Source organism: Myotis myotis, unplaced genomic scaffold, assembly GCF_014108235.1.
Source record: "Myotis myotis isolate mMyoMyo1 unplaced genomic scaffold, mMyoMyo1.p scaffold_m19_p_1, whole genome shotgun sequence".
Lineage (NCBI taxonomy): Eukaryota > Metazoa > Chordata > Mammalia > Chiroptera > Vespertilionidae > Myotis > Myotis myotis.
In genome coordinates, this window is record NW_023416313.1 from 40,404,508 (window position 1) to 40,427,363 (window position 22,856).

Sequence of the window (22,856 nt, forward strand, 5' to 3'; positions counted from 1 at the left end):
GCCGTGTCACATACAGAAATTTTTTGATATTTGCAACCATAGTAAAACAAAGACTTATATTTTTGATATTTATTTTATATATCTAAATGCCATTTAACAAAGAAAAATCAACCAAAAAATGAGTTCATAGGTTCGCCATCACTGTCCTAGACAAAGGAGTTTGTGTTCTCTGGTTCCTCTATGGTTCCTCTGATTCTGCTCCCACTTCCTTGCTTTCATTTGTCTTCTTAGAAATGGAATGGCCCACCCCATGCAGACCCCACACCTAATGGACTGATGGACTGCAACTGGGAGCACAAGCTAAGCTTGCCTGAAGCTGGATTTGACTGTGCAAATGTGGAATGGAAACTTTGGGCACGGCTTTCTTCCTAGCTCAGCTGAAAACAAAATGGGACTTTTTCCTGGCAGTATGGTGGAAAATGGGACCTTGGAAACTCAGGGGTTTAATTCCGCAGAAATAAAGCTTTCTACAATATCTCATCCTCCCATGTGTTTCTCAGAAAATCCCTCTTCTTGTGACATCACAAGAAGCCCACTTATACTGGCAACAGGAGAGGACATGGAGAGCTCCCCACCAACAAGAACATTACTTAACTCCTCTAGGCCTCAGCTTTCTCATTGGTTAAATTTAAATACAGATGAAGTCTACATCCTACATCGATAATGTTCTGGATTAAATGGTGAAAACTCTATATTGTTGATATTATAGCATGCCTAGTAGCCAGGTGCACAAAATTCATGCACATTAAAAGGAAATTAATTGCCCCAACCAGTTTTGCTCAGTGGATAGAGCATCGGCCTGCGGACTCAGGGGTCCCTGGTTCGATTCTGGTTAAGGGCATGTACCTTGTTTGCGGGCACATCCCCAGTGGGGAGTGTGCAGAAGGCAGCTGATTGATGTTTCTCTCTCATCGATGTTTCTAACTCTCTATCCCTCTCCCTTCCTCTCTGTAAAAAAACAATAAAATATAATTTTTAAAAAGGGAATTAATTAGTGGAGATATTTTAATATTGCTATTTGCACTTTCTCTATAATAGAAGTGTGAGAGATGAAAGGAAATTAGTAAAATGTATATAAAAATAATATATACATTTATTAATAAATAAACAGTAACAAAAGGATATAACAACAGAGGCAGGATATAAAAACGATAAAAACATGATATGAAAACAACAAAAACATGATATAAAAACAACAGTGATGCAAAAAATGACTGATAAAGTGATTCAACTTATTCTAATATCTCCCTGTATACCACATTAAGAGTGAAAACACTTTCAGAGTGCTTGACTAATTTCCGTTGTGATGAAGTATTTAGAACTTTAACTGTAACATCACATGCTCTTCAAACTAGAGAGAAAGCAACATATAACTGACCATGTGCGAAAACGGGTTCAGGTAGGAATATGCCTACTTTGTCTAGAGCTTGTCCTTGTGATTTATTAATAGTCATGACAAATGCTGGCATCACGGGAAACCGTCATCGAATCAATTTAAATGGGAGGCCAGTGTCAGAGGGGGACAAATTAATTCTTGGAATCAGAGCAACCTCTCCCTCTGCAGATCCTGTTAATATTGGACAAATAGTCCAATATCAGCTTTGATAATGTTAGGTCGTAATCTTTTGATAATAAACCTGGTACCATTACAAAGACCCCATTTACTATTGAGATTTCTCAATAGCATGATGATTGCACCCACTTTCAATTTTAATTTATGACACAGCATTCCCAAAGGAGTAATACTATTAAGAAACTTGATGGGAGAATTTTCCTTTTCAGCATCATCTGTGGAATCAATGGAATCATCACTCAAATATGTGTGAATATCTCCATCCAGTATATCCAAATTTTCTTGATTTAATTTTAGAACATGCTCATTTTTTGGAAAAGAATTGCATGTTTAGATATATTTTTAATATTATCTATAGCAGTGGTTCTCAACCTTGGCTGCACATTAGAATCACCTGAGAATCTTTTTAAAATCCTGATTCCTGGGCCTCATCCTCCAGAAATTGTTTCTTTGTTATGGGGTGGGGCCACAACATTACTAACAAAGAAACAGAATTTCCAGAGGATGAGGCCCAGTAATCAGGATTTTAAAAAAGATTCCCAGGTAATTCTAATGTGCAGCCAAGGTTGAGAACCTCTGATCTATAAATATAGTATTTCCAAAGGTAGCTTCAATAACAGATCCATTACAAATCATTTCACTTGCATGATCCGCTCTGAGGGCGGGTTCCTGCCTGAAACCTTGTCCTCCAGGAAACAGCTGGGGGAGGGTGCAGCCATTTCCAAGACAACCCCTGCAGGACTGACTTCCTTCTGGTTGGTCACGGTTCTGGCCATGATGTTACACCCAGGGTTTTTATGTAAGTAGATATTATATATTGATGTTATAAATTAAACAAGAGAAAAAAACATGTAAAGTTTATGGTACAATGCCTTGAATTTGGTGTGCACACAAGTAAAGTTTGATAGGGTTATTGTTTATATTTTCCTGAGTTTGATCTTAAATTTATCTTAGAAAATATATTTTTTAAAAAATACTATCAAATATTATTTGCATTATTTCACTTGTTATTGCAGAAGATAGAAAATATGTCAAAAGGTTAACCTATTTCATGTTTATTACATTATCCTGTCATAAGTAATTTATGAGATAAGCAGGGTACATATTAATATGCGATTAACATCAATGAGGGAAGAGAGGTTTCAAAAACCTAAATGTAAAAAATTCCAGGTAAAGACTAGAACCTAATTTTTTATAGTCCAGTAGCCTGAGCTATTAGATTTCCTTCAGGATATCTTAATTTAAAAAGCCTGTCACCTCATTTGATGGATAAGATGACATTTATTAAGCGCTTGTTCTTTCAGGCAGTGTTATACTAATTTTAATATATTAACTCATTTATTCTCATAAAATCTAAATTATAAAGTAATGAGTTTTATTCCCTATTTATGGATTGAGACTCTCTAGAGGTTAAGTATTTTGCCTAAGATCATAGAGCCAATATGAAGAAAATATGAGATTTGAGCCAAATAGTCCAATTGTAGAACTCACACTTTTAAGTATTATGTGCTACAGCTTATCATAAACACATGGAAATTTTATTTCCCATGCTAGCATTACTTGAAATTAAACATTAAGTAATAGGAATAAAACCAAAACATTGAATCGTTAGGCAGTCTGCAACAAAAACAAAGCAGTGATAATTTAAAATAAGCTCTCTTAAATTGCATGTATAAACTATGAGTTTATGATTATGGCCCCCATTTGAGAATTGCCAATTTACAGATCTGTGGTATGCTTAAATACAAGGCTATCTTTAAAAGTAGCTAAGTATTATCTGCATTTACACAGTGGCAATTACTAACTACAATAGTAAGCAGTAATTCAAATGCAACTGCAGGGTTATCTCATGAAAACAAAGCCACTAACTCAGGTCATCAGTCATACAGTGGATTAGAAAACAAAAGATAGTTTTAATACTCCTGAGGTGTCTTGCATGAGCTGTTGTCTAGAAAACAAAAGATAGAAACACTGCTTATGAACTAAGACCATTCTATAAACCAAATGATTTACCATTTTGGGCTTGAATTATGCAATTCCCAAGTGTTCTCTGAGTACAAACATGACAGGAATGAAAATATCCTATAATCTGACAGAAGCTCAAACTCATATTATCCCTGAGTACTGACAGGAAGTGGGGGAAAAAACAGTTCCTAAATACATATAAAATATGGCTATTAATCATATTAATTTTAGTTCAGAGTTTTGTGAATTTTTAAGTGGGGCACACTGATGCCACCTGCTGCTTGTTTGAGAAATTTTAGGAAAATCTGAAGCCTGAGACAGTACAGGCTATCCATATGGAAAAGCTGCTCAAATAGCTTGCATGGGAGAACAAATTGGGTGGGGTGGGGTCTCAAGGAATCACCAGGGCAGAGCAAACAGCATGAGCCAGGCTGATGGAAACTCAGATATGGCTGCCTCTCAGCTCTGGAGGAGGTCTCAGCATAGGAACAATGACCCCTGCAAGCACCCCCAAGTTCTTGCTCTAATGCTAGACAATCCAGTTTGTCCCTATATGTCTCTGGATTCCCTACTCACTGCTGCCCCAGCATTGGATCCCTGAGAGAGGGAGTCTGAGTAAGTCCATGTGCCAGCCATTTAAGAGGAACTGCCTGGGTCTCCAGCAGCCTCCATGTCACTCAGCCACAGTACCTGCTGATTTTTACAGCCCATAGTTTATGAGGACTTCTCTTCACAGCTCTAGAACCATGGGTTGGGGGTTTCATGTAGGACTTGGACCTCTTGCTCCTCACAATAGGCCTCCACAGTGGAGATATCCCTCCCAACTGAAAAACAAATGCAACACAAGGGTGTCAGACCAGCCTGTTCCATGTCTCCTCCCCTCCTACCATTTTCCAGGTACTTACTTCTTTACTTCTCTGCTTGTAGGACTTCCAGTAAGCCAGATTTCAAGAAGTTCTGAATGAAGGTTGTCCTTAATTTAGCTGTAATTTTGATGTGGTCATGGGAAGCTGCAAGTACCAGTATTTATCTATATTGCCATCTTGGTTCTTTTCTCATCTGAATTTTTAAGTTAAACATAGTACATCAGAAAAAGAAAACAAAAGAATATATTCAAAATGCAGATGAAACAGATTATGAATGTTTTAGTTAGCACCTATCAGCATGAGGTGTGAAATGCTGGTCTGCTTGGTAAAAAAAAGATAAAAGATACTCATATTAAAGGAAACGAAGATTCCTGTCTTGATGCAAGAGTATTAATGTTCAAAGCATGACTACTAATTTTCAAACACAAATTGCAACCAAACAAAGAAAACCTTTGGGAACTTTTATGCATTCTAAAGGATTGTGAAATATTGATGAAAGAATTAAAGTTTTGATGGTTGCCAAATGATTCAACTATAGGTTCTATAACAAATGGGTTTCATAATATTGAGAAAATAATTAAAAATCTTTGAGCCTCAGTGTCTTCATTTCTTAAATAGAGATGTTAACTTTCACGGATGATTGTGGTATAAAAATAAGTTATAAAGTGGTATAAAAAGGGTGTACAAAGTATTATTTTCCTGCTTCCTGTCCTGAGTTGAGTGGTTTGTATATAAAAAGGATTACAAAATGCTTCCTAAAAGTGGAAACTTGACATTCTTCTTTATGGTTAAAGCTATATGAAATTTATAATGGGCAAAATTAAATATAGTTCCTGAGTTCTTTTCTTCTCTGAAAGGAAGATCATCACTGTCTTCCCCAATGGGCTATAACAGCACTTAGAGCATTTCCACTGAGATCTGAGAAACATTAAGAATATTTGTATCTTCCTTTAATAACATGATACACAAATGCATCTGAGTTACAATTACACAGCGAATGCACAAAGAAATGTCTAAAGAAAAGACAATAATAATAGTAATAAAACAAACATATACAAAGTTACTACATGCTTACCATTTTTTAGATTATCTAATTAAATTCTTAAACTAACCTTATATTAGTTTTGGTTAAAATGTATTTTTTTAAATATTAAATATATGACCCTTATACAAATATAAATTTCATATATGTAAAATATTTTAGTCAACCATTTATACTGGAATCAATAGTAGGGTAATGCTAGTTTAAAATGCATTTGAGGATTTGGACACTTATAGGCATTTAAAAATAATATTAGAATAATATTGAAAAGCTAGATAAAACTGATTAATACGGTTAATCTGCACTAATAAAAGACAAACATGCAAATTGACCATACCCTCGCTATTCCTTAAGCCATGTCCACCAGCCAATCAGAGTGACTATATGCAAATTAACCCAAACAAGATGGTGGCTGGCAGCCATGGAACTGAGACAAGCAGGAGGCTTGGTTGCCCCAATGATGGAGGAAGCCAAGTTTCCTGCTTGCCGTGGCCTGGCTCTGAGCTCCACTCAAAGCAACGAAGTTTCAATTATAGAAGGTAAATAAACCCCAGATACCTTCTTTCAGCTGGCTATGGCCACAGAGCTGGAGCGAGCAGAAGGCTTCCCTCCTGCCCGCCCTGGCCAGCTCTGAGATCCTCTCAAGGCTACAAAGTTTCAATTATAGAAGGTAAATAAATCCCAGAATAAAAATAAAAGAAAAAAAGGAGAGGCTGGGAGCTTCCGTTGCCGGGGTTTTGGCCAGCCTGAAAACGGCCCTCAGTCCCTCACTCAGACTGGCCAGGCACACCAGTGGGGACCCCCACCCTGAAGGCGGTGTGACCAGCCTGCAAACAGCCATCAGCCCCTCACACAGGCTCTCCAGGCACCCCAGCAGGACCCCCACCCTGATCCGGGACACCCTTCAGGGCAAACCAACCAGCCCCCACCCGTGCACCGGGCCTCTATCCTATATAATAAAAGGGTAATATGCAAACTGACCCTAACAGTAGAACAAGTGGGAATGACTGGTCACTATGACATACACTGACTACCAGGGGGCAGACGGTCAATGCAGGAGCTGCCCCCTGGTGGTCAGTGCTCTCCCACAGGTGGAGCTCTGCTCAGCCACAAGCAAGGCTGACGGCTGCCAGTACAGTGGAGGTGGTGTGAGCCTCTCCCGCCTCCTCAGCAGCGCTAAGGATGTCTGACTGCAGCTTAGGCCTGCTCCCCGCTGGCAAGTGGACATCCCGCGAGGTCTGCCGGGCTGCCAGAGGGATATCTGACTGCCATCTTGGGCCCAATCCCCCAGGGAGCAGGCCTAAGCCAGCAGGTGGACATCCTCTGAGGGGTCCCAGACTGCAAGAGGGCATAGGCCGTGCTGAGGGACCCCTCTGAGTGCACAAATTTTTGTGTAACGGGCCTCTAGTATCCTATAAGATAATAAATCATAAACTTTGAGGTTATATTTTCTTCTGAACAGAAGTCATTTATATCTCTACCAGAGAAAAGTCTAAGGTAACATGTAAGTTCACTAATTCTTAGACCTTTAATAAACAGTAATCAGGAGATGAACAAAGAACATTCCTAAATAATTAAGTAGTCCTCAGGTGCATCTGTGTTCATGTATAACCATTCACATTTTAGCTTGACTTTTAAGTTTTGACAACTGTTCTTAACAGTATTATTACACCCGTACTTCAAGATGTTATGTACATCGTTGTCTCTGCTGCTATATTCACATGAACAATCTATAATAATAAAAGTGTAATATGCTAATTAGACCAAACATCCTTCTGGACATCCTTTTGTCCTTCAGGACAAAACCAGGGCTGTGCGGAAAGCCCGGGTCCCAGGTGCCTGCCAGCAGCCAGAGGGAAGCCGGGGTCCCAGGTGCCAGAGGGAAGCCGGTGCCGGCACCTGGGGGAAGGAAGGCCTACTCTTGCATGAATTTTGTGCATCGGGCGGCTAGTAGGCATATAATTGTCAAATAGTGATAATCGATAGAATGAATAAAAGTATGTGTCTTTTCTGGAATAGGTCCATATAATTTGTTTAATTTATTGGCATGGATTTGTTTATAATATTCTCTTACTATGCTTGTTTAAAATTGATTTTAGAGAGGAAGGGAGAGGGAGAGAGCGATAGAAATGTCAATGAGACAGAATCCTCCTTCACAGTCCCTACTTGGGATCGAGTCTGCAATCCTTGGGCATGTGTCCAGACCAGGGATAGAACTGTCACCTCCTGATTCATAGATTGACACTCAACCACTGAGCCTCACCGGTGGCACCCCTTATTATACTTTTAACAGCTGTTGTGATGACACCTGTCTCACACCTGATTTGTAACTTATTTCTTTTTTTTTTTTTTTTCCCTGATCAGTCTGACTAGAGGTTTATAAATACTACTAAGCTTTTTTTAAAAAAACGCAGTTTGTTTTCTTTGATTTTTCTGTTTACTATTTTATTGATTTCAATTAGGATTTTTAATTATTTCCTTTCTCCTGCTGCCTTTGGGTTTCAGTTGCTCTTCTTTCACCAGTTTATTAGATTGTATCCAAAGTCATTCACTTAGAGGTTTTTTGTTTTTTCCTTCTAAAATGAGCATTTATTGCTAAATTATTTCTCTACTAGAGGACTGGTGCATGAAATTCGTGCACATGTAGGTCCCTAGGCCTGGCTGGCAATCAAGGCTGATAGGGCCTTCCGGCTGCCTGCCAGGGCCTTCCTTCATTCCACACCCCCCCCCCCCCCCCGGTGGTTAGCGCACTTCATAGTGAACAATCATTCTCCCGGTCAAACTCCCACGGGGCCAAGTTGCATATTAGGCTTTTATATACATAGATTTGCTATTTTAGCTGAATCACAATAATATTAATGAAATGTTTTTATTTCTAATTTCCATTTTATTTATGTCTTTAGCCCATAGGATATTTTGTATTGTTATCCAGTTTTCAAATATTTACAGATTTTGAAGTATTTTTCTATTAAATTTTAATTAAATTCAGCTTTGTCAGAGGACAGATTGTGATCTGACAACTTTTATATGGACTTGAATCTTGTTTTGTGGCTCAGAAAGTGTTCCATATTTTTTTTATTTCTGTCTGTTTTATTTTGCATAGATTCTCTTCCTATGTATGTTTTCAAATTCACAAATTCACAAAATAACTAAAATATTCTTTAGCAATTTATAATATGTGATTAACTCCATCCAGTGTATTCTCAGACATTATAGCTTTAACCTATTGTAGTTTTATTGGAGTCCTTTTTATATCTTCCATGTCTCTACTTAACATGTACTTAGCTTCTTAATTATATGGAATTCAGTCATAATAATTGTTTTAATGTTTTTGTCTACTATTTCTAGAATCCCTATTATTTCTGAGTTGGTTTCACTTGCTTAAGAGTGGATTAAATATTCCTGCACTTTCAAATAATTGGTAATTTTTAATGGGATGTCTGATCATTTTAATTACATCTGATGGGCACCAGATATTTTGTATTCTGAAAATATTACATTTTAGGTTGCCAGTTAAAATCTGCATATTTTCTTTAATTTTTTTTTATTAGGGTACAGAACAGTGCTTAATTTGAGATTAAATTTTCCCAATACAGACACACACAGGGAATGCTACCTAATTTCCCTAGTATTATTAATTATGAGGTTTTTCACTCTAGCTGATGGCAAAGGAACTATGCTTGGCCTTTTGAGCTGTAGATATCATTCTCTCTACTCCTTTTAAACTTGCAGATATATTATTTTTAAACGCATATTTATGCTAAATAATAATTGCTTCGTGTGGGCTTTAGAGTTTTACTTGTGCATGCCTCTCTTCACATTTTTCTTACAATAACTGCAGTTCTGGTTTAGGTCAACAAAATGTTTTTATTCCAGGTTTGATGAAAAGAGTAATTATAACTTAATTATAATTATAACTTACTTCCCATAAAAGTATTCCATATACTTAAGAAGATATTTTTTAGATACTTAGAATTGGAACATAAGGCATTTGAAATCTTTGTCTGATATGTAAATTTCACATTAATGGAGTAACCAATGAGAAAATAAGTCAGATTTCTCTTGCATTATTTTGTCTAAAAATTTATTTTACTGTTTGAATGATGTATGTTACTTGTTTCTCTTCATATAATGAAAAAGAATTGTAACGAAACCTCTAAACTATATAGCTCACGGCTTTGGGCTGTGTAGCATATTAATCCTAAGTAAAATGAAGACTGAAGGCTTTAAAACAGTAAAAGACAGGTCATTAGAGCATGCTTTTTGAACACCTGAATCTTGAGAATCTACAGGGGAAAAAATTCAAAAGCTGCCATATTTTCCTGTGTATAAGATGCCCCCATGTATAAGGAGCCCCCCACTTTTCCAACACAAAAATAAGAAATCAATATTTTAAACATAAAACAGAACCCATTTTTATGGGTTTAGTAATTACCACAGGTAATGTTTACATACCAGTACTATGATATTATGCAGCATATCAATTTATTCAGCCTCTGTTGCATCACTGCTCTCTTCTTAGTCACTATTAGTTCCAGACATACCAATTTCTTCAACTTCTATTGTATCACTGCTGTCTTCCGAGTCACTGTCTATATATGTGAAATCATCCTCATAAACTGGTGGCATTTTCTGAGCTAACTTTGTCCATATTCTCATGGCCAACCCTTCTGTCCTCATGAAATTGAAGCACTATTTTGCCTTTCCTGTAAAATCAACTATGTTCATCTTGCTTGCAAAATTTCATATATATATTATTGATTTTTTACAGAGAGGAAGGGAGAGGAATACAGAGTTATAAACATCAATGGGAGAGAAACATCAATTCAGCTGCCTCCAGCGCCACTCCCCACTGGTGATGTGCCTGCAACCAAGGTACATGCCCTTGACCGGAATCAAACCTGGGACCCTTCAGTCCGCAGTCCGACGCTCTATCCACTGAGCCAAACCAGTTAGGGAAATTTTGCAAACATTCTTGCCTGACATTGAATAAGTTTGGCTGACACACATAAGCCACTCAGGCACTGCTCCATAGTCCAAGTCTTAAGCCTCTGCTCCAAGTTTGCTCAATTTGCTGGTTTTCCTCTTAAGGCCTTCTTCTTTTTTGGCATCTTAAGGAGTTGTTCTTCCTGTTTTCTCCTCTGTCTGATCATTTACTCAGTGAGAGGAGGCTCAAATTAGCTGTCTGCAGCTCTATTTCCATGCTCTTTTGCATAGCTGATTACATGCAGTTTGAATTTTGCAGAGTAAAACAATCGCTTACCGGTATTTATTTTTTTACATCTTTATGGACTCAGAACGCACTGGTCCATGTTGGATCTGCTACTCTCCACCCCTCCCCCCTCTAATTACGATATCAGTTGACATCAGTAACAATAAGGCTCATGATTGGAGGAAGCCTGTTTGACAAGGTATGGGCAGTTTGACACTGTGGGAAGTCCTCAGCTGACTTCCGTGTATAAGATGCCCCTCGATTTTCAGTCTAATGATTTTTTTTTAAATATGATAATTTCTTTCTCTTTTGTCTTTGTTTATATTTAATTCCTTTTTTTCTTGTTGGCATGTATTTTTGTTTCCTTGTTTCCAATTTTGTAACTTTCTATAGTGCTTTAAATTTGTTTTGTCCTTTTAAGAATTGTTCTTCTTTCTGTGTCCTTTTCTTAATTTGCTTGCTAGCTAATCTTTGCAGATCCTCATCTGATATTTGTCTAATTACTATGATTTCATCATAAAAATCAATAACTATTAGCAGAAATAATGTACTGCCTTAGACATTAGCTCCAAAAATTAAGAATCAGATTGAACTATTTTAGTGATAAAAATGAACCAACTACAGGAAGCTTATTTGCCTTTATTTCTTCTTGTTTGAGTTAATGAACCCCTGTGCTAAAGTACAACTTTAATTATTAGCTTTTTCAAGCATCCAAGAAATTATCAATTTGAAACAAGATAGTACAGGAATCTTTATTTAAAATTAGCAAGCCAAGGATGGTAGACCTAATATTTATACCAAGAGTACTTTAGCTATTTCTTATTTGTTCCATTCCTACAGCCTGGTTGTTCTTTCTGTTGTAATCAGCAAAGTCTAGGAAGAGAAATAGAAATTATGGAGTTTTAAGCAATATCCACTGACAAAAATAAGTTTAAAATACATGTGATTTCCAAAATGAACTAAGCTCCTTATCTTTTTATAGAATAATTCATAGGTTGTATTTGGTTGTGTTTGGAAGTCTAATTAAACCATATATTCAAATACTAATGATAATGCCTAAAAATTACAACTTTCACCTACCTAGAATCTAATTTGAAGAAAGGATATACTCACCAAACAATTGGCATATTTCTTAACACATGTCTGTGCTAAAAATAAATATAAAGTTCCTCTTGAGAATATATACATGAAGGCACACATTTTCAATTTAACCTTGCCTCTTTATTGCTATAAGGCCACTAGGAGTGGGCTGTTCATTTCCCAAAATAGAAGCTCCAGAATAAATGAGGATAAGCGAGTGAGATTCAAATATGGAAACCAGTGCAATAGAAAGTTGGGTGAAATACAGTAGTATGTTTGAGAAAGAGAGAACCTGGGGTCCTATAGCCTTCCAGAGGGAATTACTGTGATGGTGTATGTTTAATGATGGAGGTCAGGGCTAAGGTGATATCAGTAACAACACTGGGTGAGCATTTGGAAGGAAATACTCCTGTGCTAGGGACTGCTGTAGAATGTGACTGCGTAATATGTGAGACCCATGAGTCAAGACTTGATCCATATGGAATAAGAGAGGAAGTAAGCAGGTTGCTCTCTCATTCAATGTGTTTCTTAAGATTTGGACTATGGATACTTTGACAATTTAAAAATAAAATTTGTGATTTGGAGTATGAAGAGTTTTAAATAGAACTAAAGTATAGGAGTGAAGATAACAACCTAAGACTCCACATCTCTCAGAGCAATATGTCAGGAAAAGAAGAGAATCTAGGAAGTAGGTTTGGAATGAGGAATGAGGACACTTTATAAAACTATCAAAGTTTGTTCTGAGAATGAAAGTATATTTATTGTACCAGAGATAGAGAAATTCTGTGGAATAGTCTTTCACATAGTACACATTGGCAAAATTTTGGTGAATTATGTGAAATAACTCAAAATAGAGATAAAAGTACACATGACTGACACATTATCAACACTCTTAAGGAGAGCAAAAGATATATGTATATTTACTGTAATAAGGACTAACATTAAATTCACATAAAATGTACAATAATTTATGTACAATTACTTGCTCTTTAAAAAAAAATTTTGATCTTATATAAATTTTCAGCCTTGTTTAAAGAGTTGAGTGATGGAAGTAAATATTCAGTCCCAAGACCTTGCTAAATTTTCACAAAGTTAGGGGCCCAGTGCATGAATTCCAGTTTTGTGGACTGCAAGGCTGTGGTGGGCACAGGGGCAGGTCTCAGCCCCTCCCGCTGGGGCCCCCAGTTCCCTTTCTGCCAGCAGCCCTGCTCCCACTGCCACTGCCACTCCCACACACTGACAGCACCAACCCCACTCACACCTGCTGACAGCGTGGAGCAATTGGGGCCTGTGCCAGCAGCAGATGCGAGTGGTGGCTGCTGTCCTGATTGCCCCTCAGGAGCAGGGGGAGATGGAGAAGCCCTCAGGGGCGATTGGGACCACATGCACTGGCAGCAGGTTTGAGCGGTGGCTCCATCGCCAGCAGTGGGTGTGAGTGGAGCCATTGCTGGCAGCTGGTGCAAGTGGGACTGGCGCTGGCAGCAGGTGTGAACACGGGATGGGACCACAGAGCTTGGGAGCAAAGAATTTTCAGTAACCACCAGAGGCTCACCCTGATGACAGCAACTGGTGCCCCGCCTTTGTCTGGCACCCCTGCTCACCTGCTCCACCATCTCACTGTGGCCGACTCCCGCCATGTTCTGAGCTCTGCCACCTGCTGCTTGTTCAGTCTATTTGCCTATTAGGGTTTTATATATACATAGATGATATCTGATAGGGTTAGCAAGTTCTTTACTTCTGAGTGCCACCATTATCTAGAAGTGTCACTTACAGGACTAAATCACTATCAGAATAGAGGGATGACTGAACAAGAAGGCAGGAGTAGACAGAGAAAATTTTAAAAATACATATGCCAGGACTGTGGCCCAATGTCAATACCTGAGGTAGCAACTAAATCATTGAGCCCTGTTCTATGGTGGAAGAGATTCTCTTTGTTTAACACTGGCTAGAAAAAAACAAGTCATGGAAATTATATTTTATCTTTCACTCCTTTGTTGTATAACATCTCGTTCTAATGGATATAAGCAATATACAGCATCACCAGTATCCTTATCAGTAATAAAAGAAATGATGATTGTGCTACATTATATGTATTAAAATTTAGTCAACTCTCAAGAAGTAACTGCAGTTAAAATAGTGAGTCAAGATAGATAACCCAATCTACATTATTTCACTGGGCAACTAAATTCTGCAAGATTGTATCACACTATTTATTGTATCAGTAATTCTCAGAAAACCACACTAGCATTAGAGTTCATCTGAGTGCATGATTTTCAAGGTAGTTAAAATCATTAAAACAGATTTTATTTCTGTAACAAATTATTTGGATTACTTGCTATATGGTGGAGATTAGTTTGGAAGAAATTATCCTATGTCTGTATGAAACAAGGAATAAACCAAGTCAAGAATTTCAAAAATACTTTTAAAACAATAGGCTTGGCAAATATATTTATTAGAACTATAGGCATGGTTGATTCTCACATCTCAGAAAATTAAAATTAATTGACTCAATGTTGAAGACATCTATACTAATAATAGAGGAATATGCAAATTGCCTTGGATGCTGTCACAGAAGCAGTAATGACTGAACAGCTGGCTGCGTGGGGCAACCAGGCTGGCAGGGGACGCAGTTGGGGGCGACCAGGCTGGCAAGGGGGGCAGTAAGGGGCAACCAGGCCAGAGGGGGGGGGCAGTTAGGGGTGACCAGGCTGGCGCCGGGGGGGGGGGGCAGTTAAGTGCGATCAGACAGGCAGGCAGGTGAGCAATTAGGAGCCAGTGGTCCCAGATTGTGAGAGGGATGTCCAAGGGGTCCCAGATTGGAGAGGGTGCAGGCTGGGCTGAGGGGACCCCTCTCCTGAGCATAAATTTTGTTTACCGGGCCTCTAGTTATTAATAATGTAGGCAACTACAAAATTCTATCTGTGGTGGTCTTTGGCAACTCAATTATCCATGCTTTCTCAACATGCAGCTTGCTGTTAAAGAGCATGGCAGACTAGCTGAAGAAGAATATCTTGGTAACATCTGGGGGGAAATTTTGCCCCTTGATGATTTTATACATGAGTACTTCGATAATTCATAAAAGTAATGAGGTTGCGGGTTTAGTTCTCAGTCAGCATATATCTGGGTTGCAGTTTTGATCCCTGGTTGGGCATGTAAGGGAGGCAATCAATCGATGGTTCTCTCTTACATCAATGTTTCTCTCTCTCTCTCTCTCTCTCTCTCCCTCTGTCTAAAATCAATACGCATACGCATACCTTTGGGCGAGGATTTTTTTTAAAAAAAGAAATGTCTCATTGCCTTACTTATTTTTTCAGCCATGCTTACTTACATTATGATAGCTGGGCAAATTTTTGCTTTTGCTAGGACTTTTGAAATACTAGTGAATCATAATATTTGCATTGATATTAATTTTCTCTTATTGTGTAAGGACATGGCAGCAAACTAACAATTCAAAGCTTAAGGTTTTTTTGGTCTAGTATATAAAGCTCAATACATTTCTAAATTTCTATGACTATGCTCAAATACAAAGTGAAGATAAAATTTGCTGTATGGTGAGGAGAATTACATGAGATTAAAATTGTATTTTGGGATTATCCTTTCAAAAATGTGTTATACCAGTTACTCTGAAGGCCTAGCCCATAAAGGCATAATTTGATTCCAAGAAAAATTACAACAAAATTTTAAAACATTGCTAGTCTCATTAGAAAGAAAAATGACCATTTTTTTTTATTTAAACAGCTCACCTCTTCTATAGTAATTATTGTCTTGATATATTACCCCTAAAGTACCAATAAAAAATATTAAAGGTATCATGCCCTAATTCATCCTACAACAAATGTGACATCTATTTATTAATCTAGCTATCATCTATCTACCTATCTATTTATCCATCTTAAAATCATAATATTCCATAGATATAAAAGAGTTCACTGGAAAATAACAATTTGCTATTAAGAATATTTCATCTTTATTTTCAACATTCTTAATAACATGAAAACTTAATGTGTGTTCTCATACACCTGTGTCCTGGTCTTTCTAATTTTCATGCATGCTTGATTGAAAGGAGAAGAAAGAGAAGTTCCATATTTAATTAAGTCAAAACAGCATTACATTGTCAGGTTGAAAGTACTTTATATTTCTTTTATGCAGACTGATAAACTTTTATGAACATTTGCTTAACTTTATTGACTATTCCAAATACATTTTTTTAACTTTGGGATAAGCATCTTATTACTGTCATTCATCAATGACTATTAGCAACATTTGCTCATTCTTACTATGTGCTCATTAGGTTTAGCTTAACTTAAATGAAATAGTTTAGTGATTACTTTATAAATAATGCACTATAAAATACTGTTAATTCAAAATTTGCTAATCCTATAATTACCAGTAATAAAAGATTTCTCTTTATTTTTGTTAATAATTTTAATAATGCCATTTAAATTAAACTTGTAACAACAGAATATCTTTTTATGTATAGAGGTAATACAACTGTTACCAAATAGGGCCTTGAACCTTAAGAAGGCAGCTTCATTTATTTAGCATTAACTGATTCCTTTCAGACATTGACATGCTATCAATTTTTGTCAAATATATGACTCAGAACTTAGTTTTTAAGCATGAAATAAAATTACTCTTACATATATAACAATCCTTACATGTACATATCTTTATTGTGCCTTTATAAGACAATGTTTCCTAATACCTAGAGCATTTGAAATGAGACAGAAATGTGGAGGGTTCTTTTTCATAATAGAAAATAAAATGTTAAATACATTATTTCAATTTGATATGGTCATTTTGTTGTCTAATTTTATTTGCCTAAATAGTCTATTTTTAGCTATCTAATTTTAGGTTCACTAGAAAAGTTAACTCTACAAGAAAAAAAATAGTAATAATTATTATTTAGTTTCCATTTTAGGTGTAATAATATAATTTCAAACCATTTAATATTATATTATACTTTCTTCAAAATAAGTGTTGTTTGATTATTACATGAAATTTTGCTATGAATATGAAGTACTAGAAAAGAACAGTCTCTAAACTAAAACTATTTTTCTTGTTGGAAGTTTAGGAATATAGTTAATATTTCTTATTTTATAAAAGTTTCTTATTGTTTAAATGTTACTTGTTCAAATATTTTCACAAAAACAGCTCTCAATCTTTAGAATTTATTTAAGATAAGGATGATGGGCAAAACATGAGTTATTACATGTGGGCTTAAAATTATTTCATCATCACCGTGTATAGAAGGCCATAACTCATGTTTAATAGTATAAAAAGTGCACAGAGCAACAGTTAAAGTGATATGATAGGGTAAGTATAAAATACTTTCTGGGAGAACAATGATAAATTTTCAACACAAGCAAAATGTGCAAAAGTCACAAGACATTTTCTAGGTTATAAAAAATAATTTGTGGCCAAAAAAAATAAAAGCCAAATAGAAAAGTAAAAATTTGATATTTTGCGCTATATATCATATTCTGAACAATAAAGTACAACATATAGCTAGAAAATAGATGATTCATAACATATACCTTCTACAAGCATGGGAATGTTTATAAAAATATTTAGGAGAGAATTGTAGATATATGAAATTTATCAGTTATTGTTAGCTAAGTACACAAAAAGACAAAGTTATTTATAACAAATTACTGGTGCTTAAAATCCTTATTATTTAATACTGTGTGTAACATGTATTTTATAAAGGTAAATTGAGTCCTTGTGAGTTTATGTAGGTCAAAATTTAAAATTTAACTTGGGGAACAAACATATGGCTTTTTCTTTTACTTATACTCTGAGAAGAAGGTACATATGAAGTCTCAAATTGGAAAGTACTCAACAGAGAAACCTCATATCCGCTGCCTGTGGTCTGAGTTGGAGTGGCTTGACTGGGAAGTGGAAGAATCACCTTGAATATGATTCCCTCACATTGCATGCAAGCTGTTCTTGCCTACTTTTGGCATTGTGGCTAGGATCCAAAGGTGAGCAGCTAAAGACAGCCAGGTGAATAGTGTTGCCTTTTAAGATGCGACCTTGAAAGTTATGCAATATACTTCAGCCGTGGGCACAGACATGCCTAGATGCAAGTGGAATGCAATAGAGCCAGCTCTCTATCGGAGGAGCATAGCATCTCTTTATAAAAATAGCCTGTGGAATGACAGAATTGGTGTGTGGTAGTCCCGGAAATAAGTTCTGTCACAGAAGATTAGCTTTTCTTGCCCCCCCCTTTTTTTTTCCAGATAGAGAAGGTAGGTAACAAGTTTCAAACAAAAGATCAGCATTTTATGAACAGAAAAACGATTGGAAAACTAAATTCATCAACAAAAATTTTCCATCATTCTTTGAACATAGCCCCAGTATTGTTCCTAAGAGCACTTTATATAACAATTGTAACCATAAAGAAAAATAGGAAATACATAAAATAAATTTTTATTTTGTGATAACTTCACCTTCTTTAGCTGCAAATATGTACTTTTTAAAAATTTTTACAGTATAATTTTACTAAGTGGGAATTGTCATTTTGATGAAAACCCCAAAGGAGAAAAAATGAAACAATCCTATTTCGTAAAAAATTAGGGAGTAATCTGTTTGTAGGGACTTACTTTAGGACAGTCCACAAGACAGTTAACAAAGTGGACCTTTTGAAGTTTGAAGAAGTATAAGAAAGGAAACAGAAGTGCCATTGGCCGTCTTCAATTCATGTAGAAAGGGCATCTGTCTAGAACACACACTGCTATTTTAGCTGCACACATTCCCCAGATCATCAACATGTGCAGGATATATTTTGATCCTATTGTTGACCATCTATATCCAACATAAAGTTTTGAAAAGCATGTAGATAATGATGTCAGAAGTCAACCAATTATTGACAAGTTTATAACATTTACTTAGTTATTTAAGGCATGGTAAAATGTTGGAAAGGAATGAAATGTTAAATTAGCATTTTGGCTTCAATATGTTTTGTCATTTATTTTTATCTCCCCTATTAAGTTCCAGGTTTCCTAATTTTTTATTTTAAAAACATTTGAAATGTTGTGAATGATTGAACTATGTTAGCTTAAGTTTTATTTTTATTTGGCAACCATTTATATGGCAGAACTGTCAAAGGAAGACTTTTTCCCCCATATGGTATGAATTGTAATAATAATACCACACACACACACACACACACACACACACACACACACACACACACAGGCACAGGCACACACAAACACACACACATACACACGCTCATGAAGGTAACACACACTTTTATATAATGGTTTTGGTTTGGGTCTTCTAAGAAACAGATGACAAGATGGGATTGTATGTGATTTCACTTATATGTGGAATCTAAACATCAATATAAACAAAACAGAAACAGATTCACAGATACAGAGAACAGACTGATGGTTGCCAGAGGGGAGGGGAGTTGGGGAACTGGCTGAAGAAAGTGAAGGGATTAAGGACTAGACCTTGATAGTCACAAAAGCAGTCATGGGGTGTAAAGCACAGCATAGGGGATGTAGTCAATACTATTGTCATAACTATGCATAGAGCCAGGAGGGCACTGTAAATATCAGGGGGAACACTTTGTCAAATATATGATTGTCCTACCTCTATGATGCATACCTGAAACTAATACAAAACAATATTGAAGGTAAACTGTCATTTCAATTTTTTTGAAAATTAAAAAAAGAAACTTATTTCAGGAAACTGTAATAAATTGTAGATAAGGTTAGCTTTTAGACTCTAATGCAGATCTGATATCTGTAACAGGAAAGGCTAAAAAGATGAACATTGAGTAGAGTCTCAGATTTCATCACAATTCTGAAAAATCCTGTTAGGCTAATACAAAGACCAGGGCCAAAGTTATTCATTATTCAAGTCTTGTGGCCATCAGAATGAGTTGACACTAACACTGCGGCTGAGCTCAATTACTGGCTGGGAAGAGCTAATGAATGCCACTGCAGATCTAGAGGGGCAGCAGCTGGAGCTGCCAGTCATCTAGGCTTTACAGCAGGAGATCAGAGCAGTGCCTGTCCATAGATGCCACAGGAAAACATAATAAACAGATAAATGGTAAATGTGACACTGGAAAGTCTACTCGAAATAACAGCATGGCTCTGTCGGTTTGCCATCTCAAATTTAGAGTCACCTGTTTGTTTTTAACCATGATCTTGTATAGGTAGCAAAATATCTGAAAACAAAGAAGCAAATTATGGAAAAGAAAGAAGTAAAATATATTTAAGTGTGGTTATTCACAATAATTGGGCTCCAGAAACATTAGCAAAATTCAATAATATTTCCAGCAATGAAAACATACCAGGACGATGGCCAGTGTTACAAGTGAGAGGGGGATTTAGTGCCATGAGTTGGAGTAGAGAGATGGTTAGTCATCAGGTACAGTGGTTAGTAAATCTATACACTGCAAGGCGGGTAGGAAGATGTAGAGCTGGAACCGAGAGGAACTATGAGCAGAGATTGCCTCAATGACATGAGAAGAAAAAAAGACAATTTCCCTGGACTCTGCGAGACACAGAAGTCTTGAATTACACAGTGGCGACCATCTTTGCTGCGAGAGTAGCTTAGGGAGACTGCATCCTGATTCTAATTGCTGGAACACTGTAGTTTTACTAACTTTGAAGCATAGCAGGAATTAGTGTTAGAACCATTTTAGAATGTGTCTCTTTATAGAAAGGGTTTTCAGATTTTGCCAAGGTACACATCCATGCAGGTCTGCCTTTTTAATTCATTTCTTCTACTTTGATCTTTCTGCCTCACTCTCATAAAAGTTTATGATTAAACTGGGCCACCAGGATAAACTAGGATAATCTCACCACCTTAATATCTTTCACTTAATCACACCTACCAAGTCCTATTTGCCATATAAGTACATTCACAGGTACTAGGAATCAGGAAATGGGCATTTGGGAAGAGAGCCATTATTCTCTCTTCATAATTTTCAGGTAACTTAAGTGCATACCAGGACAAAGTTCAAAAACATTTATATGAACACAATAATATCAAGCAACCAACAAAGAAAATCCACAATTGCTCACATCCAATAAGATATTATTAGGCACAATAAAACAGAAAAAAAATATGGCCCATTGTAAACCCATGTAAAAAAAATTAATCAAATGAAATAGATCCAAGAATTAATGACATGTTAGAATTATTGGAAAAGGGCTCTAAAGCAGGTATTACTCCATTCAAAATGTTTAAGAGCTTGGATAAATTTTTGACTGTGTTTAGTGAAGGTAAGTTATAGAAAGCCCCAATTTTAAATTCTAGATATAAAATCTCTGTCTCAGAAGAAAAATATACTGAATTAGATTAATTGCACATTAGACCTTTTAGAAAAAAGATTAGTGATGTCTAAGACATTATAAATTATCAGAGACACACACAAAAAAGAACAAAGCTGAAAAAAATGAGCATACTGACTCACTGAAACAAGAGAAAAGGCATTGTTTAGGAAATAAAGGATGAGTGAGGAATGGTGAACTTTTGATACCTCGATGGCTACCAAAACACCATTGGCCAGGCATGAGACAGCAACTGCATTGACTTCAGATACTGCAGCTAAAAGTAACCAATTATTTTTTAAAAAATTTGGTCAGTCTATAGCATAAAATAATAAAAGTAAGTAATGGGAGAGAAATCAAGATGGAGGCATAGGTAAACACCAGAGATTGCTGCCTCGCACAACCACTTCAAAAATACAACTAGAAGATGAACGGACATCACCCAGAACCACAGGAAGGCTGGCTGAGGGGAAATTCTACAACTAGAAGGAAAGAGAAAAGCATACCAAGACTCAGAGGAGGCGCAGTGTGGAAAATACAAAGGTGCGAAGGTGCATGCAGAGCGGACTGGCGGATGAGGGTGTGGTTGTCTGTTTCAATCCAGATGGAGTCTCAGGCTCTGAGCTCCAGTTCCCGGCGAGTCTCTGGGGACCCAGACTCAAACAGGAGAAGTGGGACTGTCTGGCATCGGTCAGAACTCAAGGGCAGCTTTCTCTCCGAGGTTTGCCACAGTTGCTGGGACTCTGAGAGGCAGAGCCTCTGGGGACGGGACTGAGAGCAGCCATAACTGCTCACTCAGCCCACCCTGTTGATCCCCTGGGACCCGCCCTGCCCAAGCCTTGCACGGAGGCATTTGTGGGATAGCCTTAGGCAAAGGCTAGATTAGCACCGCCCTAGAGATCCAGCACAGAAGTTCCCCCACTGCAGACACAGCTGATTCTCATAGCCAGTTGGCCTGGAGGTCAAATACCCCCCAGTATTACCTACAACAATCAAGGCTTAACTACAACAAGACTGCACACAAAGACCACAAGGGGGTGCACCAAGAAAGCATAAAAAATGCGGAGACAAAGAAACAGGACAGAAATGACAGAAATGCAGGATATAGAGTTCAAAACCACACTTTTATGTCGATAAATTTAGTAAGGCCCTCGAAAAGACTGGTGAGACCACCGATAAATTTAGTAAGGCCCTCGAAATGACTGGTGAGACCGCCGATAAATATAGTGAGATCCTCAAGAAATCTAATGAGACCCTCGATGTTGTGATAAAGAACCAACTAGAAATAAAGCATACACTGACTGAAATAAAGAATATTATACAGACTCCCAACAGCAGACCAGAGGAGCGCAAGAATCAAGGCAAAGATTTGAAATGCAAAGAAGCAAAAAACACCCAACCTGAAAAGCAAAATGAAAAAAGAATCTGAAAATACGAAGATAGTGTAAGGAGCCTCTGGGACAGCTTCAAGCGTACCAACATCAGAATTATAGGGGTACCAGAAGGAGAGAGAGGGCAAGATATTGAATACCTATTTGAAGAAATAATGACAGAAAACTTCCCCCACCTGGTGAAAGAAATAGACTTACAGGTCCAGGAAGCACAGAGAACCCCAAACAAAAGGAATCCAAAGAGGACCACACCAAGACACATCATAATTAAAATGCCAAGAGCAAAAGACAAAGAGAGAATCTTAAAAGCAGCAAGAGAAAGACAGTCAGTTACCTACAAGGGAATACCCATACGACTGTCAGCTGATTTCTCAACAGAAACTTTGCAGGCCAGAAGGGAGTGGCAAGAAATATTCAAAGTGATGAATGCC